We start from the raw sequence: 25,990 nt of genomic DNA, 5'->3' as shown, positions 1-25,990 counted from the left end.
TTTGATGCAGTGTGCAGCGTATGGTCTGTGCAGCGTATGGTCTGTCAGAAGAGACTTGTTTGGGCTAAAGAACACAAGGAATGGACATTAGACCAGTGGAAATCTGTGCTTTGGTCTGATGAGTCCAAATTTGAGATCTTTGGTTCCAACCACCGTGTCTTTGTGCGACGCAGAAAAGGTGAACGGATGGACTCTACATGCCTGGTTCCCACCGTGAAGCATGGAGGAGGAGGTGTGATGGTGTGGGGGTGCTTTGCTGGTGACACTGTTGGGGATTAATTCAAAATTGAAGGCATACTGAACCAGCATGGCTATCACAGCATCTTGCAGCGGCATGCTATTCCATCCGGTTTGCGTTTAGTTGGACCATCATTTATTTTTCAACAGGACAATGACCCCAAACACACCTCCAGGCTGTGTAAGGGCTATTTGACCATGAAGGAGAGTGATGGGGTGCTGCGCCAAATGACCTGGCCTCCACAGTCACCGGACCTGAACCCAATCGAGATGGTTTGGGGTGAGCTGGACCGCAGAGTGAACGCAAAAGGGCCAACAAGTGCTAAGCATCTCTGGGAACTCCTTCAAGACGGTTGGGAGACCATTTCAGGTGACTACCTCTTGAAGCTCATCAAGAGAATGCCAAGAGTGTGCAAAGCAATAATCAAAGCAAAAGGTGGCTACTTTGAAGAATCTAGAATATTACATATTTTCAGTTGTTTCACACTTTTTTTGTTATGTATATAATTCCACATGTGTTAATTCATAGTTTTGATGCCTTCAGTGTGAATCTACAATATTCATAGTCATGAAAATAAAGAAAACTCTTTGAATGAGAAGGCGTGTCCAAACTTTTGGTCTGTACTGTATGTAAATGGATGCCTCAGACAGATGACATACAGTACTTTTTTAAAATTTTATTACATATCCATTAAACAAATGGGAAAAACGCGATTTGAATCCACCCTAAGCTGTAAGGAGGCTGCATATCCCAATGGCAGTGCTCAAACAGTTGATCTTCAGGGGTGCTGGGAATCGGACACCCATTGATCAGAAATTGATAACCTATCCTGTGGATAGAACATTAATACTGAACTCCTGGAAAACTTCTTTAAGCTTTTTCAGTATTTTGAGGCCAAATTTAGAATTCGGTTAAATCCAAAACTAAGCCTCATATGACTCATAAAATTAATAATAATTTAATTTCTTTTGAATACTTATCTAACATTACTCATTTTCATAATATACAGAAAGCCCTGCAGCTTAATAGTGTTAATTGCGAATATTCTAATTGCTAATTTTTATCGTGAATATTTGCACTTTGAGAATTTGTGAATATCTAGAATATGGTGCTATATCTTCATAATCGCAAATATTCTAGATTTTTTTCATTAGCACCCATGATCCCTCACTGATCTTGCTTGTGGGCCAATGAGAAGGCTGCAATATCTTTCACTTTATGAGTAGTGTTGATTGTGAATTTTCATATTGCAAATTTTCCCGATTGCCAATTTTTGCAATCAAGAAAATAATGACTGGAGATCATGACTTCTCAAATTCGGGAATATATGACGAATCTGAAATCATCAGAATTAGGGCTGATGTAATGACTTGCAGTACCATGCTCACCCACCTGCAATCCTTCAGCCAGTTTTGTATCATCTCCATAGTACAACCCTCTGAAAGAAAGAGAAATCCTGTGTTGTATGTCATATTTCTTACTGTCTCCTCTTTTTCATGGTATGTGCACAGCTTATGAAGCTGTAAAAAGGAACACTTTATCATGAAACATCTCTAAGGCCCCTTTCACACGGGTGAGATTTCCGCGAGGGTGCAATGCATGAGGTGAACGCATTGCACCCGCACTGAATCCAAACCCATTTATTTCTATGGAGCTGTGCACATGAGCAGTGATTTTTACGCATCACTTGTGCGTTGCGTGAAAATCGCAGCATGCTCCTCTTTGTGCGTTTTTCACGTAACGCAGGCCCCATAGAAATGAATGGTGTTGCGTGAAAATCGCAAGCATCCGCAAGCAAGTGCGGATGCGGTATGATTTTCACGCACGGTTGCTAGGTGACGATCGGGATGGGGACCCGATCATTATTATTTCCCCTTATAACATGGTTATAAGGGAAAATAATAGCATTCTGAATACAGAATGCTAAGTAAAATAGGGCTAGAGGGGTTAAAAAAATAATAATTTTTCTTAACTCACCTTAATCCACTTGTTTGCGCAGCCGGCATCTCTTCTGTCTTCATCTGTGAGCAATAGGACCTTTGATGACATCACTACGCTCATCACATGGTCCATCACATGATCCATCACCATGGTGATGGATCATGTAATGAACGCAGTGATGTCATCAAAGGTCCTATTGCTCACAGATGAAGACTGAAGAGATGCCGGCTGCGCTAACAAGTGGATTAAGGTGAGCCCTATTTTACTTAGCATTCTGTATTCAGAATGCTATTATTTTCCCTTATGACCATGTTATAAGGGGAAATAATACAATCTACACTACAACTAACTCAAACCTGAACTTCAGTTTTTATCACGTGCGTGCAAAACATTGCATCCGGACTTAATCCGGACACGCTCGTCTGCAAGGGGCCTAAGGGCAAAGCAACATGCGGTATCTGACGTTGACATGTCACAAGGTTGTCCTCCTTGTAATTTAAAAGGATATCAGAAAATGGACCTCTTACACGTGATGTGAAAAGGGCCTTTAATGTGATGTATGTCTAATACAAAAGCGTCCAAGTGTTTAAAAGGGTTTTGCCATCTGGGATATTGATGGCATATCCTAGAGATGAGCCCTAGATGGGCCAGAGATGAGCCCTAGATGGGCCAACCCATTTAACTATATGTTAAGAAAAGTAACCAGTACTACTGCTTGCTGCCTACTGCAATTCTGGGCATAGTTTTCTCAAACGACAGTTAATGCTCCTACGGCTGTCTACTAAAAAACAAAGAATTCCCACACAGCACGTAAAATGGTCATATTTTGTGGTTGTGGTTTTAAGGCTTAAGATTTTTCCACATGAGTCAAAGGTGGCAAAACCATGAAAATAATGCATAGCATAACCGTGAAAATTACTGAAAGGGTACAGACACAGAATCGCTGCAAATCCGCAGCATATAAAACCGTCTATTGTGTTTTTTATACTCACCTTCCCAAAAAGCATTATCCATATCTTGGAAAGTGACGTCTGACACTGACATTATTAGAGCTAGTGAATCTTCTACCTCATAATTGTTCACATGATGTGACCGTGACCAGGCGGAACGTCTGTCTGAGGGGATCATGCCTGTCATTGTTGCAAATTTTATGGGTTGTAGAAATTCCAAACACTGCAAAAAGTAAAAATAAAAAAAGCATTACATTTTTTGTATGCAAAAATACCGCTATGCAACTGCAGCTCTGATTAATATGTATTGAATTGAATCATTTGCCAGCTTTAGCGCCTGTGCTGTGGTTTGGAAGTGCCCACCTTGCGCTTGAGTACCGAATGGTCATAGATGCCGCAATTAGAACCACATTGTTTACTCAGTCTTCATTGTTAACATCAGGTTACCCCACAGCCATTAACAATGAAGACTGGATAAACAATATGGTTCTGATTAATTACTATAATGCTGCTGTGCCTCATATGGCCACCAGGTACTTGGCCGCTTACCATCTGCAGTATGGCTGCTTTTTGTGGCCATACACTTAGGGGCTCATCATACACATTTTGTTTTTTAAGTCCTGGTTTTGGCCTACAAATACTAATGACAAATACTGACAACGTGAAAGTGGCCTTAAAAGACTTTTTCCAACAGGCTATTTCTCAAAGCAACTTCCCCAGTGGTAATCTAATCATTGAGGGTCTAGTTGCTGTAATTGCTTTGTTATTACCGGGGACAAATTTCCCCTTTAGGTAAAATATATCAGTTATTGTACAGTCACAAGGTCAGATTTCTTGGTGCAGCTTTGGATGCAAAAACTGGACTGAATTCAAAACAGAGGAGGTCGTATCTGTCCTTTATATTTTCTCCTTTTTTATGATTCACTTGGCTTCCAAAACTGCATCAGGAAACCTGACCGTGCGGTCTTACCCTTATTAGCTCCTGCTAATTGATCTTCAAATGCCCTTTTGACTGTCTAGCAAAAATCGTATTTGATCTTGAGACACCAACAGAAAAGTTAACATCCTGGTGAAATGTTGCTGAAATCTGTATATGTGGTGGGTAGACGAGATCATACTCCAGCTATAACATTGTCCCAGGGCCCTCACCCATCATGTGTCATTTATAATCTCTGTACCTTCTATACAAAAACATTGTCATTCTTTTTATTTCATGTTCTCTCTTTTTTAGTATTACTTTTAAGCCTTGTTCTTAACAACCTGTCTTAAAACATAATGAAGAAAATATGTCGGAAACTGATCCTTAAATCTTGGTGGTACAATGCCTTCGGGAAGACAATTTAAAAAAAAAGTTAGCTCTCAACATGAAGGATAGTCTAGCCAAAATGACAATCCTTAAGATAAGTTATACTCCTGAACCAAACAGTTATGACTAGATGTCCATTAGACAAGTGAATTACAATATATTAGGTTCTGGGACGTCCGTGACATACTGTATGCTCCAAACCTTATAATAACTTCATCTGACACCAGTGACATGTACAGTGGAACCAAGAACATTTGAGTAAGTCGGAAAATTCACTTATCCGCTACAATAAAAAATAAATAAATAATGAACGGGTAACTTGTACAGCAATTAATGTACACACATCCATGCATTAAGAGAATCTTCTATGATTGAACTTACCGCACGGTCTTGTGCCCAGCTCACAGAGATCTGACAGGCACATCTGTTGAGAACTCTTACAGGAAGCTCATTATAACAATTTTGTTATCTTGCTACAACATTATATTTTTTGTAAACCACATGTTATTTATGGAACTCCCATGGCACGTTCTATATTTTAATCACTTGTAACTAAGGGTACTTTCACACTTGCATTGTTGGATTCCGGCAGGCATGGATCCGGCAATCTGTATGCAAACGGATACCATTGCAAATGCATTGCAATACCGGATCCGTCTCTCCGGTTGTCATCCGGAAAAACGGATCTGGTATTTATCTTTTTTACATTTTTAAAGGTCTGCGCATGCGGATCGGTTTTTCCGGAACACTTGGAGCAGGATCCGGCATTAAAAACATATAAGTCTAACCCCTGTCCACCTTATGAAGACTGTAAAATGATGTTTTATAACCTGATAGAATTGCTCGTCTTTCTGCCCAAGGGGCGGCGTTTCAGTTCACTTGCGCCCAGCAACCTCGCCCCAACCGCCGTTCTAAAGCGCCGCCCAGCTCATCAATATTCACTTCGCTGGGCGGCTTCTGGGCGGCTTCTGCGCTGCTCAGAAAAGTGCCCGGCGCAGGCGCAGAACGCAGAGGCTGAAGCGGCCTCAAAGAAGCAGAGGGGACGCAGGCGCGATGTGATTCCGGCCAGTGAGGATGTTGGGCGCATGCACTGAAGCTCAAATGGAGTCCGATGCCCATAGTTTTGTATTGAGCATGCGCCGGATCTCGGAACGTCAGGGACAGCAGAAGCCGCCCAGCGAAGTGAATATTGATGAGCTGGGCGGCGCTTCAGAACGGCGGTTGGGGGGAGGCTGCCTGGGCAGAAGTAAAGCTTAAACGCCGCCCCTTGGGCAGAAACACAAGCAATTCTATCAGGTTATAAAACATAATTTTACAGTCTTCATAAGGTGGACAGGGGTTAGACTTATATGTTTTTAATACACAATAGAAGACCTGTGCATGCATATATACAGCTAATTATGCTTATTCGGCCTGTCAGTGTCCCTTTAATGTTGAGTTATTGCAATGTTATGTAACACTTGGCTGAAGGAAAAGGGTTAAGGTCTTGTTTAGCAATTATCTCTAGGCAGGAGTGGGCCCAAACCCCTGGACTTGGTTCATTTCTGTGAGGCAGCAGTTAGCCTGAACAGTGAGCGCAGCTGACAGGTGCCGTGAGGAAGTCCTGTAGTTCCTCACAAGTCCTGTGAGGAACTACAGACAATTGCTAAGAGAGTAATTCCAGAAACCCATCCACATTGAAAATAAGTGCAACAATTTATGCAACACGCCAGACCTGCAGGGTATAGCGAAGTGAGGTCACGGTTATAGGCAATCGAGGGTTGCTCACTGTATTGGAGAACCCTGGGCAGGCATGCAGCAGTGAAGGAGAGGTAGACACGGTTCCTCTGGAGCACACTCTGTATGTAGGGACCAGGCCTGATGGTGGATGAGGTGCCCTGGATGTTACGGGTATTTTGAGTGCCTGGGGCAAGGTCCCTTTAAGGTTCGTGACGCCAGTGCCTGTAACGGTGGCACACCGATTGATAGTTGGAATAAGTGAGGTACACAGGTGGTATAGTGAACCAAACGTTGCTTTACTTAACAGTCCAACTTTATACATACAGATGGTAATACAGTCCTTTAGAGAACAAGCTTCACAAGCAGGCTTATTTCACAAGATGGCAGGTATTGATTATGCAAGATACTCAGAGGGTAAATCCACAATGCACTCAGAATCAGGTTGTACCTTTCCTCAGAAATAGTGTACACTGTTCTTTTAGAACGCCTGTCTGGCTTTCAATCCCAAGGCCCGGATGCCTAAAGGGTGGCTTAAATCCTTGGTAAAATATATATCTTCCTCTCGTATTAAATCCTTGCTTTGCTTTCTAATGCCTCTGCCTATCAGTGTTACTTATCTTTGTTGGAAATATCCTTACTTGAATGGTGAAGGACTGTGGGTTTCTCCCAGGAGGTGCTGTCCTGCTACTGGGGTATCTCAACTGAGCTATGCTTAGCCTCAGGAGCTTCAGGCTGACGAGGTAACTCCTCTAGTCCCCTGGAATGAACTCGGTCTCCAAGCAGGCTGTACTTCATCTAGCCCCTTGGTGCAGCTAGAAACCAGGACTGTCCAGCTGCATGTCAGGAGGAGGCCCTCAGCATATCCTGGGCTGGTGCCTTCTCACTTCTGTCTCCACAGACTCCTGACTATGACCTAACCACTCCCTGTCTGGGCCTGGACATTTATACTAGGGGTTCCCTATCTCCCTCTAGTGTCTGGGATGTCTAACTACACCCAACTAGGCCTGCAAAGCATATGACAGGGGAAATATTGCATGTAAAAACACACAGCAATTTACATTATATGCATAGATCAATACAATATCACTGTCCCTTGTGAGTAGAAGTAACACGCTACCCAATTGACCCTTGTGTAGTGCCCACTCCTACCTAGTGGGACACTACATAAGCATGTCACTGGGGGCAGCATAGTGTAGTGAGACACCCGTTGTCTGTCATTTCTGGGCTGCGAGATTGGTCTCGTCACAGCCTTCTTTCTGGAGTGTGCATTGTGTTGTGTCATTTAATAAGCCGTCGAGGAGCAGGAGCTAGAAGATGAGGAAATCGCAATGCTGAATAAATTCCCAGGGGGGCTACTCCATCTGAGACAAGTCAGCAGGAGTCTGAAGAGGAGTCAGAGGAGAATGGTGCCTGGGGGAGGAGGAGAAGCAAGAAGAGCAGTCTTTAAGCTTTTCTGGGATCCCTGGTGTTGTCCTTGGCTGGGGGGAGGAGACCAAGGATGACATTCTCCTGGGCGATGAGCAGGAGCCAGGGCGCTCCACCACTTCCAATTTAGTGCAAATGGGGGCCTTCATGCTCCAGTGTTGGAAGAGGGACCCCCGTATAAAAAAGCATAAAGGGCAAGGACCAGTACTGGGTGGCAACGTACTTAGACCCCCGGTACAAACAGAAAATGGCAGACATGTTATCAGCATCACAGAGGGCTGGCAGAATGTGCAGTACGTCGCCCTGCAGGGTATTGCAATGTGAGGTCACGGTTAATGGTCAAGCGAGGGTTACTCACAGTTTGTAGGAAAACCCTGGGCAGGCGTACAGCAGTGATGGAGAGGCTGGCACAGGGGTCCTCTGGGGCACACTCTGTATTTAGGGACCAGGCCTGATGGTGGATGAGGTGCCCTGGATGTTGCAGATGTTTAATGTGCCTAGGGCAAGGTCCCTTTAAGGTATGTGACGCCAGTGCCTGTAACGGTGGCACACCGATTTCTAGCAGTAATAAGAACACGGGTTGCGGTGAACCAAACTTTTCTTTACTAGTAACAGTTCAACTTTGTACAGTTGGTTGTCAATACAGTTCCATATAGCAGGTTCACTTCACAAGCAGGCTCTTACATCAATGGCAGGTATACTGTTCCTTGCAAGATACTCAGAGGGTAACAACAACACACGCAGATCAGGTTGTACCTTCTCCTCAGAAATACTGTACACTGTTCAGCAGGGGGGATCGTGACCGATAAGCGCACTCGCCTAGCTCACGACTACTGGGTGTGAAGGCTTGACCTGTGGCCACAACTGGCACAATTTGCCATGGAACTCTTGGCTTGCCCCTCGTCGAGTGTCCTGTCCGAAAAGACGTTCAGCACAGCAGGGGGGGATCGTGACCGATAAGCGCATTCGCCTAGCTCACGACGAGTTTGGAATACCTCACATTTCTAAAAATTAATGAGACATGGATCTCAGAGGAATTCAACACCTGTGACGACCACGTGTAATTGAATTTCCTCATGCCAGCCCACATATATTCACCACCACCCAGAACAAAGAATGGTCCTTGTCTTATGTATATACAGTGGCATAAAAGGCCTTTTCTGTCAGGTGAATGCCACATTTTTGGGGCCTGTACCCCAGTGGCCTACAGTAAATTTTTTATCCAGTGATCACCTAATGTACCTCCAGCCACATCATCACAAGTTCTTTTCTGTCAGGTTAATGCCTAATTTTTGGGGCCTGTACTGGCCTACAGTAAAATGTTTATCCAGTGACCGCCTAATGTACCTCCAGCCATATCATCACAAGTTCTTTTCTGTCAGGTGAATGCCTATTTTTTTGGGGCCTGTACTCCCATGGCCTAAAATATAAATTTTCTAGGCTCCAGCAGGGCACTTTTTTTAAGTTTCCCTTTAAGATGCATAAAAATGGCCCCTGATTAAAATACATATTATTTGTGGAAATTTTTGCAAATGATCCCCCTCTGGTATTTCACATGTTGTGGGACTATTTTTTGCACTTCTAGTAAGTATTTGGTGGCTGAAAATATGAGCTGAAGGTTTTTCAGGTTCGCCTGCCATTAAAGTCAGTGGGGCCCGCCGCAAACGCGCAGTTCGTCCCGGCCGATGTTCGTCAATTACTAGTGACAGGTTCCCTTTAACAGCTATGAATGCTCCAAACTTTTTCAGCTTTCACTTTCTGGAAAAGCAAACAGCAAGCAGCTACAAATGTCAAGACACCCCAAGAAGGGGGGACCCATAAGTACTACAGTTTTGTCTGTATAGTTTGTCAGATATAAAGTGTAACTTTTGTTTCAGATAGCTTTTCAGAATAAGCTTCCATGTGTGTGTCAGGTCTGTATCTAACCATTATATGACTTGTATCTGGTATTTTCCAGTTTTCTCTGAGCTGGTGGGTGGAGGCTATATGATATCATATCTACTCATACACTATACATGGAGACAGGAGATTCCTTCCTAACTCCTATCTACCTACCCTAACACTGTGAGAAGCAGCAGCAGTAATGGAGGACATTGCTCAGCAGTACTAAGCAGTACTAAGCAGTTTAGATGTGAATTAATCACAAAGACAGTAAATCACTTACAAGCCAGCAGCAGTCTCTCTGCTAGTCTCTCTGTCTGTCTGCAGCAAGTCTATGCAATTTGATCCTTCAAGGAGCAGGCAGCCTGTCTTCAGTGAAGAGGAATCTGAGCAGTAAATTAAGAGAAGGGTGGTTTTGTTATAAGAAGAAGAAACATGTGTGTGCCTAGTGCATTACTGTGGCAAAGGCAGATTCTGTGCAGCCGCTCATTGGCTTTTTGGCACCAGATTTCAACAGCAAAAGACACTGTGTGAACAGCCCCTGAGGCCACTTTCACATGGTCAGAAGTTGGTTAGTATTTTTCAGCAGTATTTGTAAGCCAAAACCAGGAGCTGGCCAGAAACACAACGGAGGTGCAAATCTTTCCATTATAGATTTTCTCAGTTCGTTCCACTGCTGGTTTTGGCTTACAAATAGAGTTAGGGTTTTCGCCACCTGGACGTGCGTAAATCACTGTCACATTTAGGACAGAAATACAGCTTTTTTGGTTAGTGTGATAAAACCCTCTAATATACTGCAAATCTGGGATTAGACAAGTATCAGTGACTGTCACATTTAGGCCAGGGATACGGCTTTTAATAAGGGACGCGGTCATGGTCGTGGTGGTGGTGGTGTTGGTGGAGCCTCTGGTGCAGTGAGAGGACGTGGCCGTTCTGCCACAGCTACACGTCCCACTGAACCTACTACCTCAGGTCCCAGTAGCCGCCAGAATCTAGACGATATTTGGTGGGGCCTAATGCCGTTCTAAGGATGGTAAGGCCTGAGCAAGTACAGGCGCTAGTCAATTGGGTGGCCGACAGTGGATCCAGCACGTTCACATTATCTCCCACCCAGTCTTCTGCAGAAAGCACACAGGTGGCGCTTGAAACCCATGCTGTCACATCACCCCCGTGCATATCAGGGAACCTGTCTGAGCCTCAAGTCATGCAGCAGTCTCTTATGCTGTTTGAAGACTCTGCTGGCAGGGTTTCCCAGGGGCATCCACCTAGCCCTTCCCCAGGGGTGGAAGACATAGAATGCACTGACGCACAACCACTTATGTTTCCTGATGAGGACATGGGAATACCACCTCAGCACGTCTCTGATGATGACGAAACACAGGTGCCCACTGCTGCGTCTTTCTGCAGTGTGCAGACCGAAAAGGAGGTCAGGGAGGAAAACTGGGTGGAAGACGATGCAGGGGACGATGAGGTGCTTGACCCCACATGGAATGAAGGTCGTGCCACTGACTTTCACAGTTCGGAGAAGGAGGCAGCGGTGAGACCGAGCCAACAGTGTAGCAAAAGAGGGAGCAGTGGGCAAAAGCAGAACACCCACCACCAAGAGAGGTGCTGCTACTGGCCACCGCCATCTGGGACCGAGCACCCCAAAGGCAGCTTCAAGGAGTTCCCTGGCATGGCACTTCTTCACACAATGTGCTGACGACAAAACCTGAGTGGTTTGCACGCTGTGCCATCAGAGCCTGAAGCGAGGCATTAACGTTCTGAACCTTAGCACAACCTGCATGGCCAGGCATCTACATGCGAGACATGGGCTGCAGTGGAGTAAGCATCTTCAAAACCAAGAAAGGGCTCAGGCCCCTCCTGCTCCCTCTTCTGCTGCTGCCTCAGCCTCTGCCTCTGGAGGAATGTTGGCACCTGCCGCCCAGCAAACAGAGGATGTGCCACCAACAACACTACCTCCGTCACCAAGCATCTCCACCATGTCACACAGAAGAGTTCAGCTCTCCATCTCACAAACATTTGATAGAAAGCGTAAATTCCCACCTAGCCACCCTCGATCCCTGGCCCTGAATGCCAGCATTTCTAAACTACTGGCCTTTAAAATGCTGTCATTCAGGCTGGTGGAGACGGACAGCTTCAAACAGCTCATGTCGCTTGTTGTCCCACAGTACGTCGTTCCCAGCCGCCACTACTTCTCCAGGAGAGCCGTGCCCTCCCTGCACAACCAAGTATCGGATAAAATCAAGCGTGCACTGCGTAACGTTGTCTGTGGCAAGGTCACCTAACCACAGATACGTGGACCAGTAAGCATGGTTAGGGAAGCAATATCTCCCTAACTGCACAGTGGGTAAATGTAGTGGCGGCTGTGCCCCAGGCGGAGAGCTGTTTGGCGCAGGTCCTTCTGCCGCCAAGGATCACAGGGCATCATTCTTTGCCTCCTGTTGCCTCCTCTTCCTACTCGGCTTCCTCCTCCTCTTCTACCACCTCCTCATCCGGTAAGCGACAGACCTTCACCACCAACTTCAGCACAGCCAGGGGTAAAAACAGCAGCAGACCGTTCTGAAACTGATGTGTTTGGGGGACAGGCCCCACACAGCGCAGGAGTTGTGGCGGGGTATAGAACAACAGACCGACGAGTGGTTGCTGCCAGTGAGCCTCAAGCCCGGCCTGGTGGTGTGCGATAATGGACGAAATCTCGTTGCAGCTCTGGGACTAGCCAGTTTGACGCACATCCCTTGCCTGGCGCATGTGTTGAATTTGATGGTGCAAAAATTCATTCACAACTACCCCGACATGTCAGAGCTGCTGCATAAAGTGCGGGCCGTCTTTGTGCGGTTCCGGCGTTCTCATCCTGCCGCTGCTCGCCTGTCTGCGCTACAGCATAACTTCAGCCTTCCCACTCACCGCCTCATATGCAACGTGCCCACCAGGTGGAACTCCACCTTGCACATGCTGGAGAGACTCCACCAACATGGCCAGTGGCGATGACGCCGCTATCAGCAATACAATACCAATTCTATGTCTCCTTGAGAAAACACTTAGGGCGATGATGGAAGAGGATGTGGCCCAGGACGAGGAGGAAGGAGAGGGGTCATCTCTAACACTTTCAGGCAGGCCAGTCTTTTAGAAGTGGCTCAGAAAGAGGATTTTTGCAACAACAGAGGCAGGTAAAAATTTGGCCAGCCGGGGCCCACTACTGGAGGATGAGGAGGAGGGGGAGGATGGGGATGAAGCATGTTCACAGCGGGGTGGCATCCAACGCAGCTCGGGCCCATCACTGGTGTGTGGCTGGGGGGATACGGAGGACGCAGACGATACGCCTCCCACAGAGGACAGCTTGTCCTCACCTCTGGGCAGCCTGGCACACAGGAGCGACTACATGCTGCAGTGCCTGCACAACGACTGCAGAGTTGCCCACATTTTAACGTGTGCTACTGGGTGGCCACCCTGCTGGATCCCCGTTACAAAGACAATGTGCCGTCCTTAATTCCCTCACTGGAGCGTGATCGGAAGATGCGCGACTACAGGCGCACGCTGGTAGACGCGCTCCTGAGAGCATTCCCGACTGACGCTGGGGGACAAGTGGAAGCACAAGGCGAAGGCAGGGGAGGAGGAAGAGGTCGCCAACGCAGCTGTGTCAGCACCAGCACCTCAGAAGGTAGGGGTAGCATGGCCGACATGTGGAAAAGCTTTGTCATCTCGCCGCAACAACCGGCCCCAACTGCTGATATGGAGCGTGTTAGCAGGAGGCAGCATTTGAACAACATGGTGGAACAGTACCTGTGCACACGACTACACGTACTGACTGATGGTTCTGCCCCATTCAACTTCTGGGTCTTCAAATTTTCCACATGGCCAGAGCTTGCCCTGTATGCCTTGAAGGTGCTGGCCTGCCCTGCAGCCAGTGTACTCTCTGAGCGTGTATTTAGCACGGCAGGAGGCGTCATTACAGACAGACGCAACCGCCTGTCCACAGCCAACGTGGACAAGCTCACATTCATTAAAATGAACCAAGCTTGGATCCCACAAGACTTGTCTGTACCTTGTGCAGAATAGACATTTCTACCATCATCAAACATACATTCTTGTATTCAAGTCAAGTGCAATGATTCTCTGAGTTGCAGGTTAATAATTTGTAATTTTTTGTTATTTTATTTCATTTTAAGTTATTTCCCTATCCACATTTGTTTGCAGAGCAGTTGCCATGCTCTTAAGCACATTGTACTGCCTTTTACATCCCTCTAGCCTTTTAAAGGACTATTTTAGAGCCATTTTAATAAATAAAATTAAAAAGTGCCAATTTTAGTGCCCTAAATTGAAAAAATTGACATTTTACCACTTTTGGCGTATACAAACCCCTGCTGTGCCTGGGTGACAAGGGCCTAAATCTCTCAAAATCCTCTGTTGTATTGCTGGGTGACATGAACCCCCTTTTGCAGTGAATGAACCCCTGCTCTGCATTGCTGACAGGGAACTAAATTTATTGAAAACATCTGTAACTGATCCGAAGATGCGTGACTACAAGCGCACGCTGCTGATGGCATTCCCACCTAACAGCGGGGGCACAGTGGAAGCACAAGGCGAAGGCAGAGGAGGAGGAAGAGGTCGCCAACGCAGCTGGGGCACCGCCAGCACCTGGCAGGGTTAGCATGGCCAAAATGTTGAAAAGCTTTGTCAGCCTTGGAGGTGCTGCCCTGCAGCCAGTGTATAGTGTGAACGTGTGTTTAGCAAGGCAGAGAGCATTATCACAGGCCGCAGCCAATGTGGACAAGCTTACGTTTATTAAAATTAACCAGGCATGGATCCCACAGTACCTTGTGCAGAATAGACATTTATACCAGCCTCAACCATCCATTCTTGTACTCAAGTGCACTCAATTGTTTGTTTTATTTTGTTATATGTCCCAATATTTTGGGGGATACCCCAATTTAAAAATAAAAAATAACACAAATCAGTGTTGGCTACCTATTCCTTCTTCACCGCCACGTCAACCTACACCGCCACATCCACCGCCTCCTCAACCTCCTACTCCTAGATCCAGATTGTTATTTTTAGTCATTTCCCTATCCACATTTGTTAGCAGAACAGTTGCCATGCTCTTAAGCACATTTTGATGCCTTTTGCAGCCCTCTAGCCCTTTCCAGGACTATTTTAGAGCCATTTTAGTGCCCAAAAGTTCGGGTCCCCATTGACTCCCATTGGGGTTCGGATTCGGGGTCAAGTTCGGGTCCCGAACCCGAACTTTTTTTTCAAGTTCGTCCGAACCCGAACATACAGGTGTCCGCTCAACTCTACTTACAAATACTGATATAAAACACTAACCAAATACTAACTATGTGAAAGTGGCCAAAGGGTACTATGACACGTAACCTTAACCTTTTGGTTACAGCGGCATAACTATTTACGTTGTGGTGGTAAACTCTTAACTGTAACCCGACGTATAAAAGCATCAGGTTCCATTACAATTTGCACAGTTTTCCTTAAATATTATATCTGTCATTGTAGTACCCCAGACCTGGAGGTACTACAATTGGTTTGTAATGTACTGCTTTGTAATATTCATATTATGTCATTTTTCATGCAATGCACCATGTTCACCAGCAGATGGGGTACAGTTGGCAGTGTTTGGCAACAGGAATGTAACTTACTATTCCATTTTCCCCCTCTTTGTAGGAGTGGACTGGTCCGACTTCCTGCCAAGGGAAGGGCAGAGCTAATTTAGAGAGGAGAATGTAGAACGTGAGTAATAGACGGCAGATGGACCACAGAGACGGCTCATATAGAACGACGTCATTGATCCAGAGATACTGCAGGGTCCTAGGCCTGGGAACATTTGTAAACTACTGCATATTTGTGTCAGGAGAGTAATCAAGCTATCAAGACTCTGCTGAAAAGTGGTGGGTAACATGTTAAGACACCATAACTGTAGTTCATGACAGGCATAGCTTAAAGCCTTCATCATATAATGGACACCTACAGCTACAGGTATCAGAGTAAAGCCATAAGGAAAATAATCCAGAGTGAGACTTTGTGAACTTATCTGGGAAGAGAGAAATTACACTTTGTATTTAATACTGCTGGATAGGCTGCTATTAATTTTTTGCACTCAGTAAAGAAGGACCTTTTTTTTGCCTGGTTCCTTCAATCCTTCATCATCATCTTTTTCACTGCATCAAACCCTAGAATGTGACAGCCTAAGGTAGGACACTGTGACACAACATCTACTACCACTACCACTCCTAGATAGGCCCAATGCTAAAACTGAAAAATTGTCCTGGTAAGGAAGAGGGGTTGGGGGGTAAACCCTCGAGTAATGAAGTGGTTAAATTTATGAGGTTACAAAAGAATTATGTAAATTGTAGATGTAGATTTTGATTGTTGTAAATAAAGATGTCCCCACAACAACACTCCCTGCCCTTCCTGGGCCTTATCTTACCTTTCCTTACTGTGCACAGGGCCAGGAAGTGTCGACATACCGTATGGGACACAGGCATATGTTAGATACACAACATCTGATAATTTGGCACAACTAGAAGATATTTGCATTCTTTATGTTGTTATAATCATATATTTTTTTCATATTTATTGAGCCACAATGTTAGCCATATAAATCAAGGAAAAACAATTAGGTTGCAAAAAAATAAAAAATCTGCGATTATGTCACCTAATTGGTATAATCATAAAAACGTTGATATGTGGCAGGACATCTTTTAACAATGGCCTGTGATATTACATACATGGGATATGTGACAGTCTCTGAAATATGTTTACAGTTCTCAGATTTAATTAAAGGAATTGCCATTAGGTGCATCATTAAGTGCATTACCAATATAACCTGCAGAGGGAAAATTGGGTGGAGTGTCTGAATAGAAGCTGGGGGAAACTATCTGCAATGATAATTATGTTTCTATATAGTTATAACAATTTTTTTTGGCTTCCAGTGTCACATATCAGGTAAAACGTGAAAAACGATGTCTGGATGCCAAGCTTTCATTCCCAAATGCTGACTCTCTATACACGTCATCCACATATACTGTAAAATCTAGAATCCTGGCCATCCAGTTCCAACCTGCTTCTACTAGTCACATAGTACAGGAAATATTAAGATTCATATTAACAGTGACAGCACAGTTCTGCATGTGAAGACTGTAGACCAGGGGTGCGCAACCTGCGGCCACATGCGGCCCTCGATACCATTCTGTGCGGCCCCAACCATCTGGTAACAGATATGTATTTGTGTTGTGGCTGCTCACATGTATTTTTCATGTATTCTCCCATTAGATGGGAGTACTAGAAGTGTAACTAGACATTTATGATATCTACTGTATGTTCAATATGCCAAAAATATAGTATTTCAGTTGGTAGTACCACTTTAAGTTTTATTTTCGGCCCTTGGAATTCGTTTAGGCTGACAATGTGGCCCCCAACCAGAAAAGGTTGTGCACCCCTGCTGTAGACGGTTGATTACTGTTTGGGAATGGCTGACTGGATCCTCAGAGCCATGAGATGAGAATTTTCAAAACAATACCATACAAAACCATAAACGTTGACTGAGTTTACATGATATTGGCCATAGCAATGGCAGCTTAAAGGGACACTGACAGGGCCAATAAGCATATTGAGGTATATATATGGCAGTACAGGTCTTATAATGGGTATTACAATCATATAAGTATCCCCCCTGTCCACATTATACATACAGTAAACTTTAAGTTTTATAACCTGCTCCAACGGTCTTCAATCTGCCCAAGGGGGCGGCGTTTCACCTCTCTTGCGCCCAGCCAGCCTCCCCAACTGCCGCTTTGAAGCGCCGCCCAGCTCATGAATATTCAGTTTGCTGGGCGGTTTCTGCGGTCCCCGCTCTGAAGCGCTGCGCTGAACAGTGCCCTGCGCATGCGCCGGATCTTGTGAAGTCGGGGACAGTAAGCGTCGCCCAGCGAAGTGAATATTGATGAGCTGGGCGGCGCTTACTGTACCGGACTTCACAAGATCCGGCGCATGCGCCGGGCACTGTTAAGCGAAGCGCTTCAGAGCAGGGACCGCAGAAGCCGCCCAGCAAACTGAATATTCATGAGCTGGGCGGCGCTTCAAAGCGGCAGTTGGGGAGGCTGGCTGGGCGCAAGAGAGGTGAAACGCCGCCCCTTGGGCAGATTGAAGACCGTTGGAGCAGGTTATAAAACTTAAAGTTTACTGTATGTATAATGTGGACAGGGGGGATACTTAGATGATTGTAATACCCATGTATAAGACCTGTACTGCCATATATATACCTCAATATGCTTATTGGCCCTGTCAGTGTCCCTTTAATGCTGGATGGTGCAAAGTGTTGAGACTCCCAGGTTGCACACCCCTAAGGCTACTTTCACATTACCGTCATGGATCTGCAAAAACACTTTCATTACCATAATACAATGAATGCTTCCGTCATGAACGGAACCGATTGTATTATGTCTTCTATAGCCATGACTGATCCGTCATGAACACCATTAAAAGTCAATGGGGGACGGATCCGTTTTCTATTGTGTTAGAGAAAACAGATTCGTTCCCATTGACTTACATTCTGTGCCAGGACGGATCCGTCTTTCTCCGCACCACATCGCTGACAGAAAAACGCTGCCTGCAGCGTTATTCTTTTTGTGATAGAAGCACAACCAAACAGAAAGGAATGCATTTTGGTGCATTTCGTTTCGTTCAGTTCAGTTTTGTCCCCATTGACAATGAATGGGGACAAAACTGAAGCGTTTTCTTCCGCTATTGAGATCCTATGACGGAACTCAATAGCAGAATTGAAAACGCTAATATGAAAGTAGCCTAAGGCTGGCTATGGCTCCTAGTGTGTATGTGTATCATATTGTGGAGAATGACTGATGTATCATGTCATTGTCCATGAGATGACAAACTGCAAAATATGTTGTAGTTAGGAAAGAAAGCCAAAATCAATAAATAAAAGGGATAGTAATACTAATGGGGGATGTATGAATGGAGTATATGAATTTGTAATGTAGACTGTGTGCTTGTGTAGTGAAGGCTTAAAGGGGATGTATTTTTCTTCCAGTTAAAACCAAATATGGGTCACAGACACAATAGTCTGGAGGGGACCTCATTGACAATTCTGGGAGATTTTACTAGGTATACTCCGCAGAGTTCAGGAGGGGGATGTAGATAAGCTGTGATATCACCTATTGTGAATGATGGATCCTGTGCTGTATATCTATCTGTCTATCAGTGATATCTGTTATTCTAATCCGGCCTGTTATAATGATATGACTGCTGAAAAGTGATCTGTACAGATCAAGAAGTGGAGCCTATTACTACTGTAAAAACTGCAGGCTATTAGAATTTTGTTTTACATAGCCAAAAATTATTTACAAAATATGGTTAAGGTAAAAACTAAATGTAATCAGTAGGTCTGCAGTACTCTAGACCTGGGGGTATCTGCAAAGGTTTTACTGTAAATAGTTATGTATCGTTATGTACTTTATATTGTATGTTTTGGTCATAACTGCCAGTAAAGGTATATGGTTGGCAAATGGTTGACAGGAACAGGGCTAACCACCATGTCCCTTCCTTCTTGGTAGGGGCTGGGCTTGGGCCGGTCCAGCTTCCTGCCAGGAGTGGGAGCACCTGTCCAGAGACAGAAAGGAAAGGAAGCACACTGCAGAGCTCCTAAAAAGGATTCTGCATAGAGAACAGCAAATCAGGAAAATGCTTGAGAAGTCAGACAGCAGAGTGACCAGCAAACACCTGCATTAAAGCCACTGCAAGAAGGTGAGGGACTACGGCTAAGACACCCATCTGTCACGCCCATGTTCATGGTCGTGACTCCTTGGGAGCCGCATGCAGTTGCCCGCGGTCTGGGTGTTGTGTCAACCTCAGCTGGGGGAACTTAGTTGTTTGCCTCTAGTGCGGTTGCCGCGGACAACAGGTATGCGTGCGGTTGCCTTTGGTTATGTGCGTGTGTTTGTAGGCACTTTCTATGTCTGGTGTGCACGGGGTTTATGTATGTGTGCACTGTGAAACTTCCCTTCGCCTGTGGCTGCCCGTGGCAACGTGTTGTATTGTTTACATGTGTTGGCAGTGTCTCGGCCTTCTGGCCGGCTCCCAGGACACGGTTGCCACGCATGTCGTTGTCACCGGTAACAGCTGCAGTGTTGTTTGTGCACTTCCCCTTTTAGTGGCTTCACTACCCTGTTTGGTGATGGAAGGGTTAACTCCCTTCCCACAGTGTGTCTGTGTGGGTGTGGCCACTTTGGGCTATAAAGCCTCTGTGGAGACCTGAAGCTGAGGGGTTCTTCAGCCATGGTTTGCTGGAGACATCCTCCTGGTTATTCACCATCTCTCCAGTGAGGGCCACCCTTGTGGTCATAACTCTTGTTTGATGTTATGAAGATGTGTCTGTGGTATGCTTGTTTATTGCACCTTATGGTCCTGGGTTCCTGTGTGATGTATGCTGTGTGTGTTTGTGTTTTTGGACAGCAGCGCTTGCACATGGGTTCCAGGCTTAGTGTCTGTGGCAGATGAGTGTTGTGTTTGTGGCATTTACCTGCCATTGCCATAAGCTGTATATGTTCCCCTTCCCTTTGCAGCTTGGCCACTTTAGACTCCGGTTTCTCCGCGTCCAGGAGTAACAGGTAGTCTACCCAGCTCCTAGCTCAGGGATCCGCAGAGGGTTAGTAGGGATCCGAGGTTCCGGAGCATGAGCCCTCCTACCACCAAGGTCGGCTCATGCAACTAGGAGTCAGGGTCAGATTAGGGATGCGCTAGGAGGTGACCTGCTCCCTAATTCTGTCTCCCTGGTCAAGCAGCGACTACCATCATCTGGCATTGCACGGCTTAGAGTTTTCCCCATCCTCAGCCGTGACACCATCACCCAGACACTAGGCCAGTTACAAGTCAAGTCTAAATCTGATAGTGGACATCTGCATTTACAAGTGCTACCTCACAGCCATCCAACCTGCCTCCATATTCCTTACTGTTGCCAACAAATTTAACTTTAATTTCACTGCTATTGAATGTACCTGAACTTATACTTTGTAATTGTAAAATAGACTGTTCTATGTTTACTTCTGGCCTCATTCTTCAAAATTGCATTTCCACTGCAACAATCCTCAGGTAGCAACAGCCTGAGGGAGTACACCGAGACACAACACTTCATCAGTGCCACTACCACTCCTATCCCCCTGGGGGGCTCGCTGAAGATCATTTTCTGATAACACGTTCCTTTTCAGTGATGTGAACTTGGAGTCTTAGTGTATTCTGCAGTCTGAAACTCCTCTAACAGAAATCACTACCATGCAGCTTTATGTTTACTTTCTACAACAATCAAATTTGTATTTAGAGCTTCAAACATAACATACAATACATACTTTGTAATATCTCTAAAATATGTTGCCAGATGTCAGTTGTTCATCCGTAAATATTAGAGCCTCTGTATTAATTAGCATTATTCATCCCACTGCAAATCTCCATGGGAAATTGAGGTTTAGGATACATGCCGTGCACCACACATCCAGAAGTTGTTATAATCCCCTGCCATATAAATTTGGGTTCATTAAACAGTGTTATATAATTGTGCCCAGGTGACAGAGACCTGTATGCTAACTGCAGAGCAGAGCGACATATGCCGAGGAGAGATGGGGAAAAGATAAAACAGCACATTTGGCTCTACAACCTGAGCCAATATATAAAGACAATTAGTGCCCCTGTGAACCATTTTACACTGCATCCTGTGCTTTTTGTTTTTACTAATCATAGCCAACAATTTATAGAAGACTTATTAGTGAAGTGAAAAGGGTCCTAATGATTTTAATACCTAAAGACTCCAAAGCTATAATGACACTATGCCATAGACTACAATCATAACAGGACTATGACAGCCTGGACCACATAGACATCTATATTTTGTTCTGCAATGGTGAAATTTGAGAGTTGTTTTATTGGTAACAGACTGGAAGGTTAGGTGACAACTTGATCACGAACATGAATATATTTATTCCAGATAGGGCATAGATGGGGGGTGGCATGAGAAGGTGCTAGGTGTCAAGAGGGGGCAGCAACTTGAATATTTGCTTGTGTTGATGGAAAGCTTAGCTATGGCCTGTCTGAGACAACTCTAGAGGTGTTCTTCATGTAGTGTTAACACAAAGATTCTTGAGTACTCTCTCATGCGTGCCATGAAAATGTAAGGTACTGGTGGATGGATGACAAACATATCAAAGGGGTTGTCTGATCACAGACAATGGGGGAATATCTCTAGGATATGTCCCCATTGTCTAATAGGTGCGGGCCACTGGGACCCGTACCTATATTGAGAACGGAGCCCCATAGCGCACTGTGCATGAACAGCCGCTCTCCATTCATATTCTATGGGGCCACCGAAAATAGCTGAGCACTGGCTTGGCTATTTCTGTCAGGCCCATAGAAGTGAATGGCAGCAGTGGTGGGTCATGCGCTCTCATTCACTTTTATGAGGAATGTGCTTGGTGGTGGCCGGACGGAGACCTCCAGTCACCACTTTGCAGCGCTCCGTTTCCGATATAGGTGCAGGTCCCAGCACCTATAAGACAATGGGGGCAAATCGATTGTCTGTGATGAGACAACCTCTTTAAGGTGCCCTTGCACCTTCAATAGCTTGTTTGGCCAACAGTTATCCAAGTGTGCTTGTTTTCTTGGTGCTGTGATTTTAATTATGACAAAATAAAGGTACTACCAGTTCATTTTATCCAAGTGCTAGTTCAATCAAGTTTTTTTTTCCCAGTGGGTAGAGATACCTAACTATAGAACATACCCAGGTTTAAAAAAACAAAAATTTACGAAAAAAATATTTCATACTAGCTCAGCAAAAATAACGTTAATTCTCTGGGTTATGACAATACTGAGTTTGTATAGGTTTTTAACTTCTACTAATAAAAACACTTAAAAAAATTGTTTTTGCATTTCCTCAATCAGCAAGCCGTAACCTTTTTAGTTTTCCAGTGATGCAGCTGTGTGAGGGTTTGTTTTTTGGGGTATGAGTTGACGTGCTAAATGGTACCATTTGGGATACATATGACTTTTCACCATCACAATCAGCACCCAAGATCATGTCATGAAGGGTGGGCTATAGAGGCTACAGTATTGTACAGTACTGTTGACTGTGGCCTCTAAGCCTCTGTGTCAGTACTTGAAGTGGACAGTGAGCACAGTGAAAGAAGGGAAATGAGGCAACTACACAGACTTGCTTTTCATGTCCTAATGGAGGTGGCACCTTCAGGGGCGTAGCTACCATAGCAGCAGACCATGCATCTTCTATGGGGCCCAGGGCAAGAGCGGGCCCAGTCTTAGTTGGGATCATCTCTTCCACTGTAGGTGAGAACTTGATCAGGACTCTAAAGAAACAACTTTTAGCAATTGAGGCAGTTGAAAAAAGGGTAATTGAAAAGGGTTTAGGCGGAAACCCTTCTGTCCTGTGTGGGGGGGCTGGTTTGATCCTTGCAATGGGGCCCTTACTTCTCCATGTACGCCACTGGGCACCTCTATTAGGACTAGGGATATTGCCACTTATTTGCCACAGTTATCCGTATGACATCATGACATCAATTAACAACATAATTTCACAATTTCCACATGAAGAAGATGATTCATGCTTCACCTCTCCCTGCAGCCTTTTGACACATTCCCCACTACCCACCCATGTTTCCCATGCTGGCTGACATAAAAGCCACCTGGGGGGCTACTTCACCCCATCTCAGGCTGCGTATCAGCATCATGACAACCGTTCATAATTACTATGCATTCTGAAAGCTTTCAGACCCTTTTTCACATTTTAGCCTTGTGCTAAAATAAAGAAAAAAGAAATAGCGTTTTTCTCCATCGTTCTGCACTCGGTAACCCAAAATGACAATGTGAAAACATAAATCTTTGCTAATTTTATAAAAAACAAAACAAAACTAAACTAAAACTTGCATTGATGTAAGTATTCAGACCCTTTACTCAGGACTTAGTTGAAGCAATTATGTCAATGCAAATAAATAAATTTGTAATAATGTTTAAAATTCTGCTTTCACTTTCTTGTATGGAGTGATAAGGGGAAACTTTTACATTTTAGCACAAGGTTGCAACATAACAAAATGTGAAAAAAGTGAAAGGCCTCTTTCACACGGGCGAGACTTCTGCAGGGTGCAATGCGTGAGGTGAACGCATTACACCCGCACTGAATCCGGACCCATTCATTTCTATGGGGCTGTGCACATGAACGGTGATTTTCACGCATCACTTGTGCGTTGCGTGAAAATCGCAGCATGCTCTTTTTTGTGCGTTTTTCACGCAACACAGGCCCCATAGAAGTGAATGGGGCTGCGTGAAAATCGCATAGATCCGCAAGCAAGTGCGGATGCGGTGCGATTTTCATGCATGGTTGCTAGGAGATGATTGGGATGGGGACCCGATCATTATTATTTTCCCTTATAACATGGTTATAAGGGGAAATAATAGCATTCTTAATACAGAATGCTTAGTAAAATAGGGCTTGATGGGTTAAAAAAAAAAAATCAGATAATTTAATTCACCTTAATCCACTTGTTCGCGCAGCTCGACTTCACTTCTGTCTTCTTCTTTGCTGTGCAGGAGGAAAAGGACCTGTGGTGACCTGTGTGACCTGTGGTGACCTGTGGTGATCATGTGACGGACCATGTGATGAGCTCAGTGATGTCACCACAGGTCCTTTTCCCCCTGCACAGCAAAGAAGAAGAAAGAAGAGAAGCCGGACTGCGTGAACAAGTGAATTAATGTGACTTAAAAAATTTTTTTTAACCCCTTCAGCCTTTTTACTAAGCATTCTGTATTAAGAATGCTGTTATTTTCCCTTATAACCATGTTATAAAGGAAAATAACAAAATTTGCACAATACCTAACCCAAACCTGAACTTCTGTGAAGAAGTCCGGGTTCGGGTCTGGATACCAAACATGCCGATTTTTCTCATACGTGTGCAAAACGCATTAAAATGTTTTGCACTTGCGCGGAAAAATCACACATTTTCCCTCGTAGCACCCGCATCTTATCCGGCCCAAATCCATGACGCCTGTGTGAAAGAGGCCAAAGGGTCTGACTCTGAAATTTCCGAATGCATTGTATATGGTAAGTTGAGCAGTAAGGGTACTTTCACACTAGCGTTTTTCTTTTCCGGTATTGAGTTCCGTCACAGGGGCTCAATACCGGAAAAAAAACTAATCAATTTGAACCTAATGCATTCTGAATGGAGAGCAACCCAGTCCAGTCCCTCTTACGCTTTTTGTCCGGAGAAAATACTGCAGCATGCTGCAGTTTTCTCTCCAGCCAAAAATCCTGAACACTTGCCGGAATACCGGATTGAAATGCATTAATGCCGGCCCCAAGTGTTTTGAAAGAACGGATCCGGTTTTGCGGTCTGTGCATGCGCAGACCTTTAAAGATGAAAACAATAAATAAATACCGGATCCGTTTTTCCGGATGACAACCAGAAAAACTGATCCGGTATTGCAATGCATTTGTGAGACGGATCTGCATTCGGGTCAATCTCACAAATGCCTGTGTTTGCATCCGGATTACCGGATCCAGCAGGCTGTTCCGGCGGCAGGACTCCTCTGCCGCAAGTGTGAAAGTACCCTAAGACAGACAAAACTCAGAAAAATAAAGTATTTTTGGGCATTTTAAGTTGTATATTTGCTGAAGGCAAGATAAAAGAATGCACAGTATACTGTATGTCAGCCACAATGTACCGTATTCTGATAACAGATGAGCGCAATAAGGAACATCAGGCCTTTGTAATGAAGTCAGTACTAGCAACAAACAGCAAGAGCTTGTCGCATTCAATTCAATCATTTTTTGGGTGAAGGTAAAACCAATTATATCAAAATCATTACTGATAACTGAGGAAGTAAGAGCTTCTATGATCAAAAGGCTTGAACTATGCAGACGACTGAAATCCAATGCATGGTAGTAGGTTCTGTAAAACCATGGCTAAAATGAATGCAACGGAAGCTAGGCAATATTGAGCACAAGAAAACTTTGTTTTTTTACAAGGGTGGGACAACTAATAAGAACATAAAGGGGTCCTCTCCGAATAGGAAAAAAAATAAAAATAAAGATACCAGCATACATAAAACCATACTGTAAATGTCATCAAGTAGCAACAGATGCCGATTGCCTATTGTAAACTGTAATGGCTGCTACTGAATGTAACTAGGACAGGGTTTAATTCTGTACATCATTCTTATTCCCTGTTTGGGATGACTAGACACTGCTGCAGCATCACCAGCTGATCATAGAGCAGCAGAATGTTTCTCCTCAGCTGTCAATGCTGCATCCATGACCCATGGCTCCAAAACCCTATCAGGCTGCCAGACAGCCAGAACAAGACTGAAGGATCAATGTCCTGTATTATGTATCCACCCTTCCCCAAATAGGTCTTGAGCCGCAAACCATCCATTCTAGGATGGGTTTCTGAATAAGGATAGCAGTCATTTCAATTGACAAAAGTGATTATCACCTAGTAAATATGAGTGAATCTA

General features: G+C 44.7%; 1 protein-coding gene across 1 annotated transcript in view; it reads right to left on the bottom strand.

Moving 5' to 3' along the window:
• Positions 1–4,868, bottom strand: part of TESPA1 (thymocyte expressed, positive selection associated 1) — a 50,975-nt gene extending 46,107 nt beyond the window's left edge. Inside the window, exons 1-2 of the mRNA XM_044286836.1 lie at positions 4,817–4,868; positions 3,172–3,352 (exon numbers count right to left, since the gene is read on the bottom strand). The gene's annotated coding sequence lies outside the window, so the exon portion shown is untranslated. The remainder of the gene's footprint in view (positions 1–3,171; positions 3,353–4,816) is intronic.
• Between the last annotated feature and the right edge of the window lie 21,122 nt (positions 4,869–25,990).

This window comes from Bufo gargarizans, chromosome 3, assembly GCF_014858855.1.
Source record: "Bufo gargarizans isolate SCDJY-AF-19 chromosome 3, ASM1485885v1, whole genome shotgun sequence".
Taxonomy (NCBI): domain Eukaryota; kingdom Metazoa; phylum Chordata; class Amphibia; order Anura; family Bufonidae; genus Bufo; species Bufo gargarizans.
The sequence above is the reverse complement of the archived record's forward strand: the minus strand, read 5'-3'. Positions and strand labels throughout refer to the sequence as shown.